Source organism: Mus caroli, unplaced genomic scaffold (genome assembly GCF_978045245.1).
Source record: "Mus caroli unplaced genomic scaffold, Mus_caroli_1 scaffold_5, whole genome shotgun sequence".
NCBI lineage: Eukaryota > Metazoa > Chordata > Mammalia > Rodentia > Muridae > Mus > Mus caroli.
Window position 1 is genome coordinate 91,077,791 of NW_028227260.1, and position 24,413 is coordinate 91,102,203.

Consider the following 24,413-nt stretch of genomic DNA (forward strand, 5'->3'; position numbering starts at 1 on the left):
CTAACTATCCCATTGGCTTTTCTTGCGTTTTGGTGACTTTGGAATAGCAAAACCACCAGGTATCTTATCTGTCTTGTTGTCCACTTTGCCCATCCTGTTGCTATCTGCCTTGGAGTCTATCTTGTTTTCATGATTAAAACCTTCTTTCTTGCTTTCCACATTCCTGCCATCATTTGCACCCTGGCTCTCTCCATGTCTGCCAAAATTTCCTACGTGCCTGGTCTCTCCATGTTGGTGGCCATCAATATGACAGCTGCTGCTTTCTGGATTGCTGAGGATAGCCTACCATGACAGGGAATGCCCGCAGCAGGCCTGGATGGAGACATCTTAGAAGCCCACAGCAGCTCCTGTAGGAAAGAATGGTGATGGCATCTGGGACCCTAAGAAGCAGGAGACACATTTCTCCAGGGGACCTGCCATCTGAAATAAGGGACTGCCTGCAGTCGGCCAGGATGGAGACATCTCAGTAGCCTGCAGCAGCCCTACAAACAACAGTTGTTCCCATTTTTCCTAACCTTAGTCCTGGACAACAGCTGTATAGATTTCATTTGTGTGTGACTGGTTTTAAGTTGGCCTTGGTGTGCGTAATTATTCTATTATATCTGACTTTCTTACTTCTTTCTCCTTCTGCTCTGGTGAATTCCATAAAACTAGATGTTCCCTGATGTAATGATTCTGAAACAATTAAAAAGTGAGGCATGGGGCACAGCACAGCACAGTCCTAATGGCCCAGGTGCATGCTGTGTGTTGGAAACATCTTGGAAACAATGTAATAACTGCACAATGGTAGTTCCAGACAAATGTTTGACTTGCAAAGAAAGTTTGAAGAAATTATTAAAAAATTAATTAGAGCCAACATTGGAACCCCAAGAAAGGTAAAAAACAAAAAACTAACAAACAAACAAAAACTATTGAAGTTATGAAAAAAGTTTTGCACAACATTTAAGAGTGATTCCAAGATAAGCAAGTATAGAATATATAAAACTAAGTCAAAACACTGATACTCTTAGGAGAGTCATTGTATACAATGTGCAGAAGTGGAACTACTGAGTTAAGGGTTAACTTGATTCTTTCTGGCCACTGCCTGGCAGCTTTGCCCAGGTCATTTATCATTAGAGCTTCACGGGAAAATGCATGTAGCTGACCTCGAAGCTCTGAGCTCTGAAGTCAAAAGTTAAAAGTTTAAATAATGATAAGTTTGCAATTACTATTACTTTGACTATAGGCCTGAGAATAGGGAAAGCTTGAAACTTTGAGGAACAATTGTAATTCTTGATTCTTTGTGGGATGTGGTTATTCTTTTGAATTTGATTTGGCAATGATTATATAATGTCTTTCTTTTCTACCTGCTTTTGGAATATCAATAAAAGACTGGGGCAAAAGAAAGTTGAGAGATCATGTGAGGTGAATGTGGAGAGCATGAGAAAAGCATGTGAAGAGTGAGTGAGGAGAGAATGTGTGGTGTGTATGGAGAGTGTGTGTGTGAATGAAAGGAGAGTGCATGTGGTGTATGTGAGATGTGTGTGAGAGATGTGTGTGAAGAGCATGTGTGAGAGTGAAAGGGGAACACACCGAGGTATGTATGAGTGTGGGAAGTTCAAGAAAAGAAAATGTAAAGTGCACAGGAGAAAAGCAGAGTGCACAGGAGAATGTAAAGTGTGTGCAGCCTCAAGCTGTGAGTGAACTGGCAAGAGAGAAGAGAGAAACTTTAAGCCTTGAAAACTTGCCTGTCAGTTGGTACCCAAAAGTAGTCTGTATATATTTATTATGTGTCTTCCAATTATGCCTGCTTCCAGTTGAGAACTCCGATCCTGTGTCAAGGCTGGACCCCAACATCTCCATGGCAGCCACCATCTCCATGGCTATGATGACTATTACCCTGGTTCTCAGTCTCTCTCTCTCTCTCTCTCTCTCTCTCTCTCTCTCTCTCTCTCTCTCTCTCTCTCTCTCTCTCTCTCTCTCTCTCTCCCCATTGACACCCACAATCCCTTACTCCCTGAAGAGCTGTGTTGTTGACTCCTTGGGCTCCAATAGAAGGGTAGGTCACTGGGAGCACTACTGATATTCCCAGAATTGTTGAAGCCTGGGATGTTCTTGGTAGAACTGGTGATGAGGTTGTCAGAACTATTATGGCCCTGCTATGGCGAAATAGTTGGAACAGACTTGAAGCTTCCTGCACTAGTCCATCCACTTGCCCCAGCAATAGAGGTTCAAACTTCCTGACTATTTAAACTGGCTGCAACAAAGTGACTCTTGTACTGGACTGAAAAGCTGCTTTCATTGCTGTCAGCGTATCTCCCACAGCTCCTGTGGAGAGTTTGTAGGCTTCATCATTGCTTATTACATTGTTATTACTTCCTCAGTCAGAATTCTCAGAGCCTCTATAGCCCAAGACTCCTCCACCAATCTTCAACTTTTTGCCTTTCCCTCCTTTAAAGTGAGATTTCTGAAACCAGGCATTCTGCATTGCGAGATCTAAGAGTTCCTTAGAAGCATGTTGGTTGGCTCCTTACAGGTTCTGTACAAGGTCACCAGCAAAATTGCTGTCCTTTGGGGTCAGTAAGATATAAATAACACCCTTCTCATCACCTCTTCCTGTTCAGCCAATCCTATGGATATGGGTGTCTCATGCCACATCATAGTTAATGACTGTCTTAATTGAAGGAATCTCTAGACCACGGGCTGCAACATCAGTGGCCACTAGGATGGGGATGTCCTTTTTCTTAAAATCTAAAATGACCTTGTTTCTTTCACTCTGATTCATGTCCCCATGGAACAGACCAAGATAATGACCTTCCTGCTTAAGGTTATTGGCTAGTTCTTCATCATTGGATTTCTTAGTAACAAACAAGAGGACACTCCCTTAAGAAGTAAATTCTACCAGATGCCAAGTAAGCCAGTTCCATTTACTCGGTCCAGAATGGAGTATCTCCACAATATGTGTCACATCTTCACTTGCCTCTCTATAGTCTCCCTGTACCACTCTAATAGGGTCAATCAAGATGTGTTTGGCCAACTTCTCAAACTTTTTTCAAAAAATTGCACTGAATAAGAGACTTTGATTATCAAGGTGAACATGACTTGCTATGGACTGAACCTGATACTCAAACCCCATGTCAAACATTTGATCAGCTTCATACAAACACAAGATAAGAGACTCTTTGAAGATTAGTAGCTGTTTTCTTCACATGATCAACCAGTCGACCTGGGGTACACACAACAATCCCTGCTCCTTCCTGGAGGACCTTGGCCTGCACCCACATGCTCACTCCACCATATACTGCCACTGATTGAAGATTACATGCTCTGCCAAAGAGCTTACATTCTGTCTGGATCTGTTGACAAAACTTCCTAGTAGGACACACAATCATCACAATTGATTCATCACTGGGTTCTGATTCCTTCTGATCCATTATATAAATCAACATGGGCCAAATAAAGGCTGCAGTTTTCCCACTGCCTATTTTAGCAATACCAATCATGTCTCTACCACTTAGTGATACAGGCACACCCTGACACTGTATTGGATTTGGCTGTGTGTACTCAGGTTTCCTAATCTGGTGCATAAGATGTTCATCAAACCCAAAATGAGCAAAACTACTTCCTGGTCTAGGAGGTGCAGCACCAGAGACCTGAAGATTGGGTTTATGCCACAGGTCTATTAACTGCTATGTTTGGTAATCTCCTCATGTTCATTTGTAAACATTTTTTTTTCATATGGTGGATGGTCAATGTCCATATATGATCAATGAGAGGAAAGGGATCAATAATTTTTTGTAAGGTGCAATTGTATTTCCATCACTGTCATATTCCAGATTATCCCCCTCTTCCTCCTGAACCACCTCAGCATTTGAGTTTTCTGCCATATACTAAAAATAAGCTTCTTGGTCATCTTCCTCTTCTTCTTCTTCTTTTTTTTCTTTTTTTTTAATTAGGTATTTTCCTCACTTACATTTCCAATGCTATCCCAAAAGTCCCCCATACCTTCCCCTACACTCCCCTACCCATCCACTCCCACTTTTTGACCCTGGCATTCCCCTATACAGGGGCATAAAAAGGTTGCAAGTCGGCTGGGGCACAAGTCCTTTCCGGTCCACTCGAGTATCGGGGTGCCTTGCCAGAGGAGTCTCCGGACACCCGCAAGGACCTGCACAGGATTCTCCATGGGATCCTAAGACCTTTGGTGAGTTTCCACTCACAGCGTCTGCTCCAATCCAACTGAGCAGGACCTGAGACTGCATTAACTAGGGAAGCAGGCAACCCGGCGTGAGGTGGGGCACAAGTCCCTTCTGGTCCACTTGAGCACTCGGATGCCTTGCCAGTGGAGTCTCCGGACACCCGCAAGGACCCGCACAGGCCTCCCCACAGGATCCTAAGACCTCTGGTGAGTGGAACACAGCGTCTGCTCCAATCCAATTGAGCAGGACCTGAGATTGCATTAACTAGGGAAGCGGGCAACCCGGCGTGAGGTGGGGCACAAGTCCCTTCCGGTCCACTTGAGCACTTGGATGCCTTGCCAGTGGAGTCTCCGGACACCCGCAAGGACCCGCACAGGACTCCCCACGGGATCCTAAGACCTCTGGTGAGTGGAACACATTGTCTACTCCAATCTAATCACGCTGAACCTGAGACTGCAATAACTAGGGAAGCAGGCAACCCGGCGTGAGGTGGGGCACAAGTCCCTTCCGGTCCACTTGAGCACCAGGGTACCTTGCCAGTGGAGTCTCCGGACACCCTCAAGGACCCACACAGGATTCCCCGCGGGATCCTAAGGCTTCTGGTGATTGGAAAACAACTTCTGCCAGGAGGCAGGTTCAAATACCAGATATTTGGGCACCTTCCCTGCAAGAATAGAGCTTGCCTGCAGAGAATACTCTGAACACTGAAACTAAGGAGAGAGCCAGCCTCACAGATCTGCTGATAGAGGATAACAGAGTCTCCTGAGGAACAAGCTCTAATCAGAGACAACTATAACAGCTAGCTTCAGAGATTACCGATGGCAAAAGGCAAACATAAGAATCCTACTAACAGAAATCAAGACCACTCACCATCATAAAAACGCAGCACTCCCACCCCACCAAGTCCTGGGCACCCCAACACAGCCGAAAATCTAGACCCAGATTTAAAAGCATATCTCATGATGATGGTAGAGGACATCAAGAAGGACTTTCTTAACTCACTTAAAGAAATAGAGGAGAGCACTGCTAAAGAGTTACAGGTCCTTAAAGAAAAACAGGAAAACACAAACAAATTGGTAGAAGTCCTTAAAGAAAAACAGGAAAACGCAACCAAACTGGTAGAAGTCCTTAAAGAAAAACAGGAAAACACATCCAAACACGTGATGGAAATGAACAAAACCATACTAGACCTAAAAAGGGAAGTAGACACAATAAAGAAAACACAAAGTGAGGCAAAGCTGGAGATAGAAACCCCAGGAAAGAAATCTGGAACCATAGATGCAAGCATCAGCAATAGAATACAAGAGATGGAAGAGAAAATCTCAGGTGCAGAAGATTTCATAGAGAACATCGGCACAACAATCAAAGAAAGTACAAAATGCAAAAGGATCCTAACTCAAAACATCCAGGAAATACAGGACACAATGAGAAGACCAAACTACGGATAATAGGAGTTGATGAGAATGAAGATTTTCAACTTAAAGGGCCAGCAAATATCTTCAACAAAATAATAGAAGAAAATTTCCCAATCCTAATGAAAGAGATGCCCATGATCATATAAGAAGCCTACAGAACTCCAAATAGATTGGACCAGAAAAGAAATTCCTCCCAACACATGATAATCAGAACAACAAATGCACTAAATAAAGATAGAATATTAAAAGCAGGAAGGGAGAAAGGTCAAGTAACATATAAAGGCAGGCCTATCAGAATTACACCAAACTTTTCACCAGAGACTATGAAAGCCAGAAGAGCCTGGACAGATGTTATACAGACACTAAGAGAACACAAATTCCAGCCCAGGTTACTATACCCGGCCAAACTCTCAATTACCATAGATGGAGAAACCAAAGTATTCCATGACAAAATCAAATTCACACATTATCTATCCACCAATACAGCCCTTCAACGGATAATAACAGAAAAAAAAAATACAAGGATGGAAATCACGCCCTAGACAAAGCAAGAAAGTAATCCCTCAGCGAACCTAAAAGAAGACTGCCACAAGAATAGAAAGCCAACTCTAACAACAAAAATAAAAGGAAGCAACAATTACTTTTCCTTAATATCTCTTAATATCAATGGACTCAATTCCCCAATAAAAAGACATAGACTAACACACTGCGTACACAAACAGGACCCAACATTCTGCTGCTTACAGGAAACCCATCTCAGGGAAAAAGACAGACACTACCTCAGAGTGAAAGGCTGGAAAACAATTTTCCAAGCAAATGGTCTGAAGAAACAAGCTGGTGGAGCCATTCTGATATCGAATAAAACCGACTTCCAACCCAAAGTTATCAAAAAAGACAAGGAGGGATGCTTCATACACATCAAAGGTAAAATCCTCCAAGAGGAACTCTCAATTCTGAATATCTATTCCCCAAATGCAAAGGCAGCCACATTCATTAAAGACACGTTAGTAAAGCTCAAAGTACACATTGCACCTCACACAATAATAGTGGGAGACTTCAACACACCACTTTCATCAATGGACAGATCCTGGAAACAGAAACTAACCAGGGACACAGTGAAACTAACAGAAGTTATGAAACAAATGGATTTAACAGATATCTACAGAACATTTTATCCTAAAACAAAAGGATGTACCTTCTTCTCAGCACCTCACGGGACCTTCTCCAAAATTGACCATATAATTAGTCACAAAACAGGCCTAAACAGATAAAAAAATATTGAAATTGTCCCATGCATCCTATCAAACCACCAAGGACTAAGGCTGATCTTCAATAACAACATAAATAATAAAAAGCCAACATTCACGTGAAAACTGAATAACACTCTTCTCAATGATACCTTGGTCAAGGAAGGAATAAAGAAAAAAAGACTTTTTACATTTTAATGAAAATGAAGCCACAATTTACCGAAACCTATGGGACACAATGAAAGCATTTCTAAGAGGGAAAATCATAGCTCTGAGTGCCTCCAAAAAGAAATAAGAGAGAGCACACACTAGCAGCTTGACAACACATCTAAAAGCTATAGAAAAAAAAAAGGAAGAAAATTCACCCAATAGGAGTAGACGGCAGGAAATAATCAAACTCAGGGGTGAAATCAACCAAGTGGAAACAAGAAGAACTATTCAAAGAATTAACCAAACGAGGAGTTGGTTCTTTGCGAAAATCAGCAAGATAGATAAACACTTAGCTAGACTCACTAGAGGGCACAGGGACAACATCCTAATTAACAAAATCAGAAATGAAAAGGGAGACATAACAACAGATCCTGAAGAAATCCAAAACACCATCAGATCCTTCCACAAAAGGCTATACTCAACAAAACATGAAAACCTGGACGAAATGTACAAATTTCTGGACAGATACCAGGTACGAAAATTAAGTCAGGACAGGCCTCATCCAGCCGGATCAGTGCCGGGGTAGCAGGAGCTCGCAGGGTTGCCTGACACCCGCCAGCTACCCACGACCCCCGCCTCAGGATTTTGGGACTGCTGGTGAGTGGAACACAGCTTCTGCTCCAATCCAATTGCGCGGGACCTGAGACTGCATTAGTTAGGGAAGCAGAAACCGGCCTGAGTAGGGCCACAGGCCTCATCCAGCCGGATCAGCGCCAGGGTAGCGGGAGCGCAGGGTTGCCTGACACCCGCCAGCTACCCACGACCCCCGCCGCAGGATTTTGGGACTGCTGGTGAGTGGAACACAGCTTCTGCTCCAATCCAATTGCGCGGGACCTGAGACTGCATTAGTTAGGGAAGCAGAAACCGGCCTGAGTAGGGCCACAGGCCTCATCCAGCCGGATCAGTGCCGGGGTAGTGGGAGCGCAGGGTTGCCTGACACCCACCAGCTACCCACGACCCCCGCCGCAGGATTTTGGGACTGCTGGTGAGTGGAACACAGCTTCTGCTCCAATCCAATTGCGCGGGACCTGAGACTGCATTAGTTAGGGAAGCAGAAACCGGCCTGAGTAGGGCCACAGGCCTCATCCAGCCGGATCAGTGCCGGGGTAGCAGGAGCTCGCAGGGTTGCCTGACACCCGCCAGCTACCCACGACCCCCGCCTCAGGATTTTGGGACTGCTGGTGAGTGGAACACAGCTTCTGCTCCAATCCAATTGCGCGGGACCTGAGACTGCATTAGTTAGGGAAGCAGAAACCGGCCTGAGTAGGGCCACAACCCTCTTCCGGTCAGAAAAGCACCTGGGCAGCTGGGGTGCAGGGTCGGCTGACACTCACCAGCTACCCACAACACCCACCACAGGATCTTAAGACTTCTGGAGAGTGGAACACAGCTTCTGCTCCAATCCAATTGCACGCGGGACCAGAGACTGCATTAGTTAGGGAAGCAGAAAAACGGCCTGAGTAGGACCACAGGCCTCTTCCGGCTGGACCAGCACCGGGGTACCATCAGCTACCCACGACCCCCGCCGCTGGATTTAGAGACTGCTGGTGAGTGGAACACAGCTTCTGCTCCAATCTTTAAACAGTGACAACGATAACAACTAACCCCAGAGATTACCAGATGGCGAAAGGTAAACGTAATAATCTTACTAACAGAAACCAAGACCACCCACCATCATCAGAACCCAGCACCCCCACTTCGCCCAGTCCAGGGCACCCCAACACACCGGAAAAGTTAGACACGGATTTAAAAGCATATCTCCTGATGATGATAGAGGACTTCAAGAAGGACGTTAATAACACACTTAAAGAAATGCAGGAGAACACTGCTAAACAGGCAGAAGACAATAAAGAGGAAGCACAAAAATCCCTTAAAGAATTTCAGGAGAACACTGCTAAAGAGTTACAAATCCTTAAAGAAAAACACGATAACATAATCAAACAGGTAGAAGTCCTTACAGAAAAACAGGAAAACACATCCAAACAGATGATGGAAATGAACAAAACCATACTAGACCTAAAAAGGGAAGTAGACACAATAAAGAAAACCCAAAATGAGGCAACACTGGAGATAGAAACCCTAGGAAAGAAATCTGGAACCATAGATACGAGCATCAGCAACAGAATACAAGAGATGGAAGAGAGAATCTCAGGTGCAGAAGATTCCATAGAGAACATCGGCACAACAATCAAGGAAAATGTAAAATGCAAAAAGATCCTAACTCAAAACATCCAAGAAATACAGGACGCAATGAGAAGACCAAACCTACGGATAATAGGAGTGGATGAGAATGAAGATTTTCAACTCAAAGGACCAGCAAACATCTTCAACAAAATTATAGAAGAAAACTTCCCAAATCTAAAGAAAGAGATGCCCATGAACATACAAGAAGCCTACAGAACTCCAAATAGACTGGACCAGAAAAGAAATACCTCCCGACACATTATAATCAGAGCAACAAATGCTCTAAATAAAGATAGAATACTAAAAGCAGTAAGAGAAAAAGGCCAAGTAACATATAAAGGCAAGCCTATCAGAATTACACCAGATTTTTCACCAGAGACTATGAAAGCCAGAAGATCCTGGACGGATGTTATACAGACACTAAAAGAACACAAACTCCAGCCCAGGCTACTATACCCAGCCAAACTCTCAATTAACATAGATGGAGAAACCAAAGTATTCCACGACAAAACCAAATTCACACATTATCTCTCCACGAATCCAGCCCTTCAAAGGATAATAACAGAAAAAAACCAATACAAGGACAGGAACCACGCCCTAGAAACAACAAGAAGGTAATCCCTCAACAAACCTAAAAGAAGACAGCCACAAGAACAAAATGCCAACTTTAACAACAAAAATAACAGGAAACATCAATTACTTTTCCTTAATATCTCTTAATATCAATGGACTCAACTCCCCGATAAAAAGACATAGACTAACAAACTGGCTACACACACAAGACCCAACATTTTGCTGCTTACAGGAAACTCATCTCAGAGAAAAGGATAGACACTACCTCAGAATGAAAGGCTGGAAAACAATTTTCCAAGCAAATGGCATGAAGAAACAAGCTGGAGTAGCCATTCTAATATCTGATAAGATTGACTTCCAACCCAAAGTCATTAAAAAAGACAGGGAGGGACACTTCATACTCATCAAAGGTAAAATCCTCCAAGAGGAACTATCAATCCTGAATATCTATGCTCCAAATACAAAGGCAGCCACATTCATTAAAGAAACTTTAGTAAAGCTCAAAGCACACATTGCACCTCATACAATAATAGTGGGAGACTTCAACACACCACTTTCACCAATGGACAGATCATGGAAACAGAAACTAAACAGGGACACAGTGAAACTAACAGAAGTTATGAATCAAATGGATCTGGCAGATATCTACAGAACATTCTATCCTAAAACAAAAGGATATACCTTCTTCTCAGCACCTCATGGTACCTTCTCCAAAATTGACCACATAATTGGTCACAAAGCAGGCCTCAACAGATATAAAAATATTGAAATTGTCCCATGCATCCTATCAGATCACCATGGACTAAGGCTGATCTTCAATAACAGAATAAATAATAGAAAGCCAACCTTCACGTGGAAACTGAACAACACTCTTCTCAATGATACCTTGGTCAAGGAAGGAATAAAGAAGGAAATTAAGGACTTTTTAGAGTTCAATGAAAATGAAGCCACAACATACCCAAACTTATGGGACGCAATGAAAGCATTTCTAAGAGGAAAACTCATAGCTCTGAGTGCCTCCAAAAGGAAACTAGAGAGAGCACACATTAGCAGCTTGACAACACACCTAAAAGCACTAGAACAAAAGGAAGCAAATTCACCCAAGAGGAGTAGACGGCAGGAAATAACCAAACTCAGGGGTGAAATCAACCAAGTGGAAACAAGAAAAACTATTCAAAGAATCAACCAATCAAGGAGCTGGTTCTTTGAGAAAATCAACAAGATAGATAAACCCTTAGCCAGACTCACTAGAGGGCACAGGGAAAGCATCCTAATTAACAAAATCAGAAATGAAAAAGGAGACATAACAACAGATCCTGAAGACATCCAAAACACCATCAGATCCTTCTACCAAAGGCTATACTCAACAAAACTGGAGAACCTGGATGAAATGGAGAAGTTCCTAGACAGATACCAGGTACCAAAGTTGAATCAAGATCAGGTTAATGATCTAAACAGCCCTATATCCCCCAAAGAAATAGAAGCAGTCATTAATAGTCTCCCAACTAAAAAAAGCCCAGGACCAGATGGGTTTAGTGCAGAGTTCTATCAGACCTTCAAAGAAGATCTAATCCCAGTTCTTCACAAACTATTCCACAAAATAGAAACAGAAGGTACTCTACCCAACTCATTCTATGAAGCCACAATTACTCTGATACCTAAACCACAAAAAGACCCAACAAAGATAGAAAACTTCAGACCAATATCCCTTATGAATATTGATGCAAAAATCCTCAATAAAGTTCTTGCTAACCGAATCCAAGAACACATCAAAACAATCATCCATCCTGACCAAGTAGGTTTCATCCCAGGGATGCAGGGATGGTTCAATATACGGAAATCCATCAACTTAATCCAGTATATAAACAAACTCAAAGACAAAAACCACATGGTCATCTCCTTAGATGCGGAAAAAGCATTTGACAAGATCCAACACCCATTCATGATAAAAGTCTTGGAAAGATCAGGAATTCAAGGCCCATACCTAAACATCATAAAAGCAATCTACAGCAAACCAGTAGCCAACATCAAAGTAAATGGTGAGAAGCTTGAAGCAATCCCTCTAAAATCAGGGACTAGACAAGGCTGTCCACTTTCTCCATACCTATTCAACATTGTACTTGAAGTCCTAGCCAGAGCAATTCGACAACAAAAGGAGATCAAAGGGATACAAATTGGAAAAGATGAAGTCAAAATATCACTTTTTGCAGATGATATGATAGTATATATAAGTGACCCTAAAAATTCCACCAGAGAACTCCTAAGCCTGATAAACAGCTTCGGTGAAGTAGCTGGATATAAAATTAACTCAAACAAATCAATGGCCTTTCTCTACACAAAGAATAAACAGGCTGAGAAAGAAATTAGGGAAACAACACCCTTCTCAATAGTCACAAATAATATAAAATATCTTGGCGTGACTCTAACTAAGGAAGTTAAAGATCTGTATAATAAAAACTTCAAGTCTCTGAAGAAAGAAATTATAGAAGATCTCAGAAGATGGAAAGATCTCCCATGCTCATGGACTGGCAGGATCAACATTGTAAAAATGGCTATCTTGCCAAAAGCAATCTACAGATTCAATGCAATCCCCATCAAAATTCCAAATCAATTCTTCAACGAATTAGAAAGTGCAATCTGCAAATTCATCTGGAATAACAAAAAACCTAGGATAGCAAAAACTCTTCTCAAGGATAAAAGAACCTCTGGTGGAATCACCATGCCGGACCTAAAGCTCTACTACAGAGCAATTGTGATAAAAACTGCATGGTACTGGTATAGTGACAGACAAATAGACCAATGGAATAGAATTGAAGACCCAGAAATGAACCCACACACCTATGGTCACTTGATCTTCGACAAGGGAGCTAAAAACATCCAGTGGAAGAAAGACAGCATTTTCAACAAATGGTGCTGGCACAACTGGTTGTTAACATGTAGAAGAATGCGAATCGATCCATTCCTATCTCCTTGTACTAAGGTCAAGTCTAAGTGGATCAAGGAACTTCACATAAAACCAGAGACACTGAAACTTATAGAGGAGAAAGTGGGGAAAAGCCTTGAAGATATGGGCACAGGGGAAAAATTCCTGAATAGAACAGTAATGGCTTGTGCTGTAAGATCGAGAATTGACAAGTGGGACCTCATGAAACTACAAAGCTTCTGCAAGGCTAAAGACACCATCAATAAGACAAAAAAACCACCAACAGATTGGGAAAGGATCTTCACCTATCCTAAATCAGATAAGGGACTAATATCCAATATATATAAAGAACTCAAGAAGGTGGACTCCAGAAAGTCAAATAACCCCATTAAAAAATGGGGCTCAGAACTGAACAAAGAATTCTCACCTGAGGAATACCGAATGGCAGAGAAGCACCTGAAAAAATGTTCAACATCCTTAATCATCAGGGAAATGCAAATCCAAACAACCCTGAGATTTCACCTCACACCAGTCAGAATGGCTAAGATCAAAAATTCAGGTGACAGCAGATGCTGGCGAGGATGTGGAGAAAGAGGAACACTCCTCCATTGTTGGTGGGATTGCAAGCTTGTACAACCACTCTGGAAATCAGTCTGGCGGTTCCTCAGAAAATTGGACATAGTACTACCGGAGGATCCAGCAATACCTCTCCTGGGCATATATCCAGAAGATGTCCCAACCGGTAAAAAGGACACATGCTCCACTATGTTCATAGCAGCCCTATTTATAATAGCCAGAAGCTGGAAAGAACCCAGATGTCCCTCAACAGAGGAATGGATACAGAAATTATGGTACATTTACACAATGGAGTACTACTCAGCTATTAAAAAGAATGAATTTATGAAATTCCTAGCCAAATGGATGGACCTGGAGGGCATCATCTTGAGTGAAGTAACACAATCACAAAAGAACTCACACAATATGTATTCATTGATAAGTGGATATTAGCCCAAAACTTAGGATACCCAAGATATAAGATACAATTTGATAAACGCATGAAACTCAAGAAGAATGAAGACCAAAGTGTGGACACTGTGCACCTTCTTAGAATTGGGAACAAAACACCCAGGGAAGGAGTTACAGAGACAAAGTTCGTAGCTGTGATGAAAGGATGGACCATTTAGAGACTGCTGTATCCAGGGTTCTGTCCCATAATCAGCTTCTAAATGCTGACACCATTGCATACACTAGCAAGATTTTGCTGAAAGGACCCAAATATAGCTGTCTCTTGTGAGATGATGCCGGGGCCTAGCAAACACAGGAGTGGATGTTCACAGTCAGCTATTGGATGTATCACAGGGCTCCCAATGGAGAAGCTAGAGAAAGTACCCAAGGAGCTAAAGGGATCTGCAACCCTATTGTTGGAACAACATAATGTACTAACCAGAACCCTGGAGCTCTTGTCTCTAGCTGCATATGTATCGAAAGATGGCCTAGTCGGCCATCAATGGAAAGAGAGGCCCATTGGACTTGCAAACTTTATATGCCCCAATATAGGGGAATGCCAGGGCCAAAAGAATGGGAATGGGTGGGTAGGGAAGTGGGGGGCGCTATGGGGGACTTTTGGGATAGTATTGGAAATGTAATTGAGGAAAATATGTAATAAAAATAAATAAATAAATAAAAAAAAAAAACCAAAAAAAAAAAAAAAAAAAAAAAAGAAAATTAAGTCAGGATCAAGTTAACTGTCTAAACAGTCCCATATCCCCTAAAGAAATAGAAGCAGTCATTAATAGTCTCCAAGCCAAAAAAGCCCAGGACCAGATGGATTTAGTGCAGAGTTCTATCAAACCTTCAAAGAAGATCCAATCCCAGTTCTTCACAAACTATTCTACAAAATAGAAACATAATCTACTCTACAGAACTCATTCTATGAAGCCACAATTACTCTGATACCTAAACCACAAAAAGACCCAACAAAGATAGAGAACTTCAGACCAGTTTCCCTTATGAATATCGACACAAAAATCCTCAATAAAGTGCTTGTTAACTGAATCCAAGAACACATCAAAACAATCATCCATCCTGACCAAGTAGGTTTCATCCCAGAGATGCAGGGATTGTTCAATATGGGGAAACCCATCAACGAATTCCAGTATATAAACAAACTCAAAGACAAAAACCACATCATCATCTTATTAGGTGCAGAGAAAGCATTTGACAAAATCCAACACACATTCATGATAAAAGTCTTGGAAAGATCAGGAATTCAAGGTCCATACCTAAACATGATAAAAGCAATCTACAGCAAACCAGTAGCCAACATCAAAGTAAATGGTGAGAATCTGGAAGCAATCCAACTAAAATCAGGGACTAGACAAGGCTGCCCACTCTCTCCCTATCTATTCAACATTGTATTTGAATTCCTAGCCAGAGCAATTCAACAACAAAAGGAGGTCAAGGGGATACAAATTGGAAAGGAAGAAGTCAAAATATCACTTTTTGCAGGTGATATGATAGTATAAATAAGTGACCCTAAAAATTCCACCAGAGAACTAAACCTGATAAACGGCTTCGGTGAAGTAGCTGGATATAAAATTAACTCAAACAAGTCAATGGACTTTCTCTACACAAAGAATAAACAGGCTGAGAAAGAAATTAGGGAAACAACACCCTTCTCAATAGTCACAAATAATGTAAAATATCTTGGTGTGACTCTAACTAAGGAAGAGAAAGATCTGTATGATAAGAACTTCAAGTCTCTGAAGAAAGAAATTAAAGAAGATCTCAGAAGATGGAAAGATCTCCCATGCTCATGGATTGGCAGGATCAACATTGTAAAAATGGCTATCTTGCCAAAAGCACTCTACAGATTCAATGCAATCCACATCAAAATTCCAACTCAATTTTTCAACGAATTAGAAAGAGCAATCTGCAAATTCATCTGGAATACCAAAACCTAGGATAGCAAAAACTCTTCTCAAGGATAAAAGAACCTCTGGTGGAAAGACCATGCCTGATCTAAAGCTTTACTACAGAGCAATTGTGATAAAAACTGCATGGTACTGATATAGCGACCAAGAAGTAGACCAAGGGAATAGAATTGAAGACCGAGAAATGAGGCCATACACCCATGGTCACTTGATCTTCGACAAGGGAGCTAAAACCTTCCAGTGGAAGAAAGACAGCATTTTCAACAAATGGTGCTGGCACAACTGGTTGTTATCATGTAGAAGAATTCGAATTGGTCCATTCCTATCTCCTTGTACTAAGGTCAAATCTAAGTGGATCAAGGAACTTCACATAAAATCAGAGACACTGAAACTTATAGAGGAGAAAGTGGAGAAAAGCCTTGAATATATGGGCACAGGGAAAAGATTCCTGAATAGAAGAGCAATGGCTTGTGCTGTAAGATCGAGAATTGACAAATGGGACCTCATGAAACTGCAAACCTTCTACAAGGCAAAAGACACCATCAATAAGACAAAAAGACCACCAACAGATTGGGAAAGGATCTTTAACTATCGTAAATCAGATAGGGGACAAACATCCAATATATATAAAGAACTCAAGAAGGTGGATTCCAGAAAATCAAATAACCCCATTAAAAAATGGGGCTCAGAACTGAACAAAGAATTCTCACCTGAGGAATACCGAATGGCAGGGTAGCACCTGAAAAAATGTTCAACATCCTTAATCATCAGGGAAATGAAACTCAAAACAAACCTGAGATTCCACCTCACACCAGTCAGAATGGCTAAGATCAAAAATTCAGGTGACAGCAGATGCTGGCAAGGATGTGGAGAAAGAGGAACACTCCTACATTGTTGGTGGGATTGCAAGCTTGTACAACCACTCTGGAAATCAGTCTGGCGGTTCCTTAGAAAATTGGACATAGTACTACTGGAGGATCCAGCAATACCTCTCCTGGGCATATATCCGGAAGATGTCCCAACCAGTAAGAAGGACACATGCTCCACTATGTTCATAGCAGCCTTATTTATAATAGCCAGAAGCTGGAAAGAACCCAGATGCCCCTCAACAGAGGAATGGATACAGAAAGTGTGGTACATTTACACAATGGAGTACTACTCAGCTATTAAAAAGAATGAATTTATGAAATTCCTAGGCAAATGGATGGACCTGGAGGTCATCATCCTGAGTGAGGTAACACAATCACAAAGGAACTCACACAATATGTACTCACTGATAAGTGGATATTAGCCCAAAAACTTAGGATACCCAAGATATAAGATACAGAGTGCTAAACACATGAAAATCAAGAAGAATGAAGACTGAAGTGTGAACACTATGCCCCTCCTTAGAATTGGGAACAGAACACCCATAGAAGGAGTTACAGAGACAAAGTTTGGAGCTGTGACGATAGGATGGACCATTTAGAGACTGCCATATCCAGAGATCCATCCCATGATCAGCATCCAAACGCTGACACCATTGCATTCACTAGCAAGATTTTGCTGAAAGGACCCAGATATAGCTGTCTCTTGTGAGACTATGCCGGGGCCTGGCAAACACAGAAGTGGATGCTCACAGTCAGTAGGTGAATGGATCACAGGTCCCCCAATGGAGGAGCTGGAGAAAGTACCGAAGGAGATGAAGGGATCCACAACCCTATGGGTGGAACAACATTATGAACTAACCAGTACCCCGGAGCTCTTCACTCTAGCTGCATATGTATCAAAAGATGGTCTAGTTGGCTATCACTGGGAAGAGAGGCCCATTGGACATGCAAACTTTATATGCCCCAGTACAGGGGAACGCCAGGGCCAAAAAAAAAAAAATGGGAATGGGTTGGTAGGGAAGTAGGGGGGAGGGTATGTGGGAGTTTTGTGATAGCATTGGAAATGTAATTGAGGAAAAGATGTAATAAAAAAAATTTAAAAAATTTTAAAAAAAGTTGCAAGTCCAATGGGCCTCTCTTTCCAGTGATGGCCGACTAGGCCATCTTTTGATACATATGCAGCTGGAGTCAAGAGCTCTGGGGTACTGGTTAGTTCATAATGTTGTTCCACCTATAAGGTTGCAGATCCCTTTAGCTCCTTCGGTATTTTCTCTAGCTCCTCCATGGGGGGGGGGGCCTGTTATCCATCCAAAAGCTGACTGTGAGCATCCACTTATGTGTTTGATAGGCCCCGGCGTATTCTCACAAGAGACAGGTATAACAGGGTCCTTTCAGCAAAATCTTGCTAGTGTATACAATGGTGTCAGCGTTTGGAGGCTGATTATAGGATGGATCCCTGGATATGGCAGTCTCTAGATGGTCCATCCTTTTGTCTCAGCTCCAAATTTTGTCTCTGTAACTCCTTCCATGGGTGTTTTGTTCTCAATTCCTAAAAGGGGCAAAGGGTCCATACTAAGGTCTTTGTTCTTCTTGAGTTGCATGTGTTTTGCAAATTGTATCTAATATCATGGGTATTCTAAGTTTCTGGGCTAATATCCACTTCTCAGTGAGTACATATCATTTGAGTTCTTTTGTGATTGGGTTACCTCATTCAGGATAATGCCTTCCAGGTCCAACCATTTGCCTAGGGATTTCATAAATTCATTCTTTTTAATAGCTAAGTAGTACTCAATTGTGTAAGTTTACCACATTTTTTGTTACCATTCCTCTTTTGAGGGGCATCTGGGTTCTTTCCAGCTTCTGGCTATTATAAATAAGGCTGCTATGAACATAGTGGCGCATGTGTCCTTCATACCAGTTGGAACATTTTCTGGATATATGCCAAGGAGAGGTATTGCGGGATCTTCCAGTAGTACCATGTACAATTTTCTGAGGAACTGCCAGACTGATTTCCAGAGTGGATGTACAAGCTTGCAATCCCACAAACAATGGAGCAGTGTTCCTCTTTCTCCACATCCTCGCCAGCATCTGCTGTCACCTGAATTTTTGATCTTAGCCATTTTGACTGGTGTGAGATAGAATCTCAGGTTTGTTTTGATTTGCATTTCCCTGATGATTAAGGATGCTGAACATTTTTTCAGGTGCTTCTCAGCCATTCCATATTCCTCAGGTGAGAATTCTTTGTTTAGCTACTAGCCCCATTTTTAATGGGGTTATTTGATTTTCTGGAGTCCACCTTCTTGAGTTCTATATATATGTTGGATGTTAATCCTCTATCTGATTTAGGATAGGTAAAGATCCTTTCCCAATCTGTTGGTGGCCTTTTGGTCTTCTTGACAGTGTCTTTTGCCTTGCAGAAGCTTTGCAATTTCATGAGGTCCCATTTGTCAATTCTCGATCTTAGAGCAAATGCCATTGCTGTTCTGTTCAGGAATTTTTCCCCTGTGCCAATATCTTCGAGGTTTTCCCCCACTTTCTCCTCTATAAGTTTCAGTGTGTCTCGTTTTACGTGGAGTGCCTTGATCGACTTAGATGTGGCCTTAGTACAAGGAGATAGGAATGGATCAATTTGCATTCTTCTACATGATAACCACCAGTTGTGCCAGCACCATTTGTTGAAAATGATGTCTTTCTTCAACTGGATGGTTTTAGCTCCCTTGTCAAAGATCATGTGACCATAGGTGTGTGGGTTCATTTCTGTGTCTTCAATTCTATTCCATTGGTCTACTTGTCTGTCACTATACCCATACCATGCAGTTTTTATCACAATTGCTCTGTAGTAAAGCTTTAGGTCAGGCATGGTGATTCCACCAGTGGTTCTTTTATACTTGAGAAGAGTTTTTGCTATCCTAGGTTTTTTGTTATTCTAGATGAATTTGCAGATTGCTCTTTCTAATTCATTGAAGAATTGATTTGGAATTTTGTGGGGATTACATTGAATCTGTAGTCTGCTTTTGGAAAGATAGCCACTTTTACAATGTTAATCCTCCCAATCTATGAGCATGGGAAATCTTTCCATCTTCTGATATCTTCTTTAATTTCTTTCTTCAGAGACTTGAAGTTCTTATCACACAGATCTTTCACTTCCTGAGTTAGAGTCACGCCAAAGTATTTTATATAATTTGTGACTATTGAGAAGGGTGTTGTTTCCCTAATTTCTTTCTCAGCCTTTTTATTCTTTGTGTAGAGAAAGGCCTTTGAGTTGTTTGAGTTAATGTTATATCCAGCTACTTCACTGAAGCTGTTTATCAGGTTTAGTAGTTTTCTGGTGGAATTTTTAGGATCACTTATATATACTATCATATCATCTGCAAAAAGTGATATTTTGACTTCTTCTTTTCCAAATTGTATCCCCTTGATCTCCTTTTGTTGTCTAATTGCTCTGGCTAGGACTTCAAGTACGATGTTGAATAGGTATGGAGAAAGGTGGCAGCCTTGTCTAGTCCCTGATTTTAGTGGGATTGCTTCCAGCTTCTCACCATTTACTTTGATGTTGGCTACTGGTTAGCTGTAGATTGCTTTTATCATGTTTAGGTATGGGCCTTTAATTCCTGATCTTTCCAAGACTTTTGCCATGAATGTGTGTTGGATTTTGTCAGATGCTTTCTATGCATCTAATGAGATGATGATGTGGTTTTTGTCTTTGAGTTTGTTTATATACTGGATTACATTGATGGATTTCTGTATATTAAACCATCCCTGTATCCCTGGAATAAAACCTACTTGGTCAGGTTGGAGGATTGTTTTAATGTGTTCTTGTATTCGGTTAGCGAGAACTTCATTGAGGATTTTTGTGTCGATATTCATAAGGGAAATTGGTCTGAAGTTCTCTATCTTTGTTGGATCTTTCTGTGGTTTAGGTATCAGAGTAATTGTGGCTTCATAGAATGAGTTGGGTAGAGTTCCTTCTACTTCTATTTTGTGGAATAGTTTGTGCAGAACTGGAATTAGATCTTCTTTGAAGGTCTGATAGAACTCTGCACTAAACCCATCTGGTCCTGGGCTTTCTTTGGCTGGGAGACTATTAGCCACTGCTTCTATTTCTTTAGGGGATATGGGACTGTTTACATCGTTAACTTGATCCTGGTTTAACTTTCGTCCTTGGTATCTCTCTAGAAATTTGTCCATTTTGTCTAGGTTTTCCAGTTTTGTTAAGTATAGCCTTTTGTAGAATGATCTGATGGTGTTTTGGATTTTTTTTAGGATCTGTTGTTATGTCTCCCTTTTCTTTTCTGATTTTGTTAATTTGGATGCTGTCCCTGTACCCTCTAGTGAGTCTGGCTAAGGGTTTATCTATCTTGCTGATTTTCTCAAAGAACCAACTCCTGGTTTGTTTGATTCTTTGAATAGCTCTTCTTGATTCTAGTTGGTTGATTTCACCCCTGATTTTGATTATTTCCTGCCATCTACTCCTCTTGGGTGAATTTGCTCCCTTTTGTTCTAGAGCTTTTAGGTGTGTTGTTAAGCTGCTAAATTGTGCTCTCTCTAGTTTCTTTTTGGAGGCACTCAGAGCTATGATTTTCCCTCTTAGAAATGCTTTCATTGTGTCCCTTAAGTTTGGGTATGTTGTGGCTTCATTTTCAGTAAACTCTAAAAAGTCTTTAATTTCTTGCTTTATTCCTTCTTTGACCAAGGTATCATTGAGAAGAGTGTTATTCAGTTTCCACGTGAATGTTGGCTTTGCATTATTTATGTAGTTATTGAAGATCAGCCTTAGTCTATGGTGGTCTGATAGGATGCATGGGATGATTTCAATATTTTTGTATCTGTTGAGGCCTGTTTTGTGACCAACTATATGATCAATTTTGGAGAAGTTACCATGAAGTGTTGAGAAGAAGGTATATAGTTTTTTTTTTTTTTTTTTAGGATAAAATGTTCTGTAGATATCTGTTAAGTCCATTTGTTTCATAACTTCTGTTAGTTTCACTGTGTCCCTGTTAATTTTCTGTTTCCATGATCTGTCCATTGGTGAAAGTGGTGTGTTGAAGTCTCCCACTATTATTGTGTGAGGTGCAATGTGTACTTTGAGCTTTACTAAAGTTTCTTTAATGAATGTGGCTGCCCTTGCATTTGGAGCATAGAAATTCAGAATTGAGAGTTTCTCTTGGAGGATTTTACATTTGATGAGTATGAATTGCCCCTCCTTGTCTTTTTTGATGACTTTGGGTTGGAAGTCGATTTTATTCGATATTAGAATGGCTACTCAAGCTTGTTACTTCAGATCATATGCTTGGAATATTGTTTTCCTGCCTTTCATTTTGAGGTAGTTTCTCTCTTTGTCCCTGAGATGGGTTTCCTATAAACAGCAAAATGTTGGGTCCTGTTCGTGTAGCCAGTCTGTTATTCTATGTCTTTTTACTGGGGAGTTGACTCCATTGATATTAAGAGATATTAAGGAAAAGTAATTGTTGCTTCCTATTATTTTTGTTGTTAAATTTGGCATTCTGTTCTTGTGCTTGTCTTCTTTTAAGTTTGTTGAAGGACTACTTTCTTCCTTTTTCTAGGACGTGGTTTCCTTCCTTGTATTTTTTTTTTCTGTTATTATCCTTTGAAGGGTGGGATTCATGGAAAGATAATGTCTGAATTTGGTTTTGTCGTGGAATACTTTGGTTTCTCCATCTATGGTATTTGAGAGTTTGGCTCGGTATAGTAGCCTGGACTGGCATTTGTGTTCTCTTAGGGTCTGTATAACATCTGTCCAGGATCTTGTGGCTTTCACAGTCTCTGGTGAAAAGTCTGGTGTAATTCTGATAGGCCTGCCTTTATATGTTACCTTTCTCCCTTACTGCTTTTAATATTCTGTCTGTATTTAGTGTATTTGTTGTTCTGATTATTATGTGTTGGTAGGAATTTCTTTTCTGGTCCAGTCTATTTGGAGTTCTGTAGGCTTCTTGTATGTTCAAGGGCATCTCTTTCTTTAGGTTTGGGGAGTTTTCTTCTATAAATTTGTTGAAGATATTTGCTGGTCCTTTGAGTTGAAAATCTTCATTCTCATCCATTCCTATTATCCGTAGGTTTGGTCTTCTCATTGTGCCCTGGATTTCCTGGATGTTTTGAGTTAGGATCTTTTTGCATTTTGTATTTTCTTTGATTGTTGTGCCGATGTTCTCTATGGAATCTTCTGCTCCTGAGATTCTCTTCCATCTCTTGTAATCTGTTGCTGATGCTTTCATCTATGTTTCCAGATTTCTTTCCTAGGTTTTCTCTCTGCAGAGCTGCCTCACTTTGGGTTTTCCTTATTGTGTCTACTTCCCTTTTTAGGTCTTGGATGGTTTTATTCAATTCCATCACCTGTTTGGTTGTGTTTCCTGCAATTCTTTAAGGGTTTTTGTGTTTCCTCTTTAATGTCTTCTACCTTTTTTAGCAGTGCTCTCCTGTATTTCTTTAAGTGAGTTATTAATGTTCTTCTTGATGTCCTCTACTACCATCATGAGATATGCTTTTAAATCCGGGTCTAGCTTTTCAGGTGTGTTGGGTGCCCAGGACTGGGTGGGGTGGGATTGCTGTGTTCTGATGATGGTGAGTTGTCTTGGTTTCTGTTAGTAAGATTCTTACATTTGCCTTTTGCCATCTGGTAATCTCTGGAGTTAGTTATCTCTGATTAGATATCGTTCCTCAGGTTTTTATGTTAGCCTATATCAGCAAACATGGGAGACTAGCTCTCTCCTGAGTTTCAGTGTTCAGAGTACTCTCTGCAGGTAAGCTCTCCTCTTGCAGGGAATGTGCCCAGATATCTCGTGTTTGAACCTGCCCCCTGACAGAAGGTTTGATCCACTCACAGATTTCTTAAGATCATGTGGAGGGTTCTGTGTATACCTTGCGGATTTCTGCATACTCCATGCCCAAGGTACCCTGGTGCTGGCAAAGACCGAAAGGGACTTGTGCCCCTGATCAGGCCGGGTTTTCAGCTTCCCTAATTAATTCAGTCTCATGTCCCCTGCGATTGGATTGGAGAAGCAGCTGTGTTCCACTCACCAGAGGTCTTAAGATTCCATGGAGGGTCTTGTGGGTAGCTTGTGGGTGTCAGCAAACTTTGTGCCCAAGCTACCCTGGTGCTGGCAGGGACCGAAAGGGCCATCTTCCTCTTCAGTGTCATCTCGAGTACCCATTTTTCTTTCCTTGTCCTTTTCTTCAAGTCTCTCAATGTCTCTAGCCTCCTGATCTGCCAGTTCAGCCATGAATGGCTCTAAGGGGCCATCATTACTGACAGAATGAAACTGTTGGCAGGTAGGTGAGTTCTCAACAGGAATATAAGTAAATCTACATTGTTGGAGTCATCTTCTTTATCTTCAAAATATGCTTTTTCTTCATCAAAGTTGTCCCATTTAGATGCAATTTTGTAGAAAGAAAGAAACTGTGGTGGAACAGACTTTCCAAATCCAGAAGAGCTGGCTGCCCCAAAGGCACTGTGGACTGCTGTGGTAGTTTGGATTCCTCCTTCTTTCCTTCTTTGCCCTCTTTCTGATGGTAAAACCTCCAAAACCAAATTCCCACCTTTATTCCAGTTCATGATGCCAATGACTGCTGTCGTGCCTGAAAATACAGTTGTTACTACAGTCAGTGCTAAAGAATCCCCACAGCGCTGCATATGCACAAGGCAGGACAATGTCCAGACTTGCTCTTCCTCTGCCCCCTTCCCCACTGTCTTATGACCTATTGCTGACTGGGGGTGGAGTGGGGGAAGCATCTTGCTAGTCTTCTTTTAAGCATTAAGAGCATAACTGCTTTATGAAGTGGCATAAATATATAGGTCCTTTCAGCAAAATCTTGCTAGTGTATACAATGGTGTCAGCGTTTGGAAGCTGATTATGGGATAGATCG

The 24,413-nt window shown here is 41.4% G+C and overlaps 1 pseudogene; it reads right to left on the reverse strand.

Annotated features, from left to right (window-relative positions):
- Nucleotides 1-24,102, reverse strand: LOC110287419 (ATP-dependent RNA helicase DDX42-like; annotated as a pseudogene).
- Between the last annotated feature and the right edge of the window lie 311 nt (nucleotides 24,103-24,413).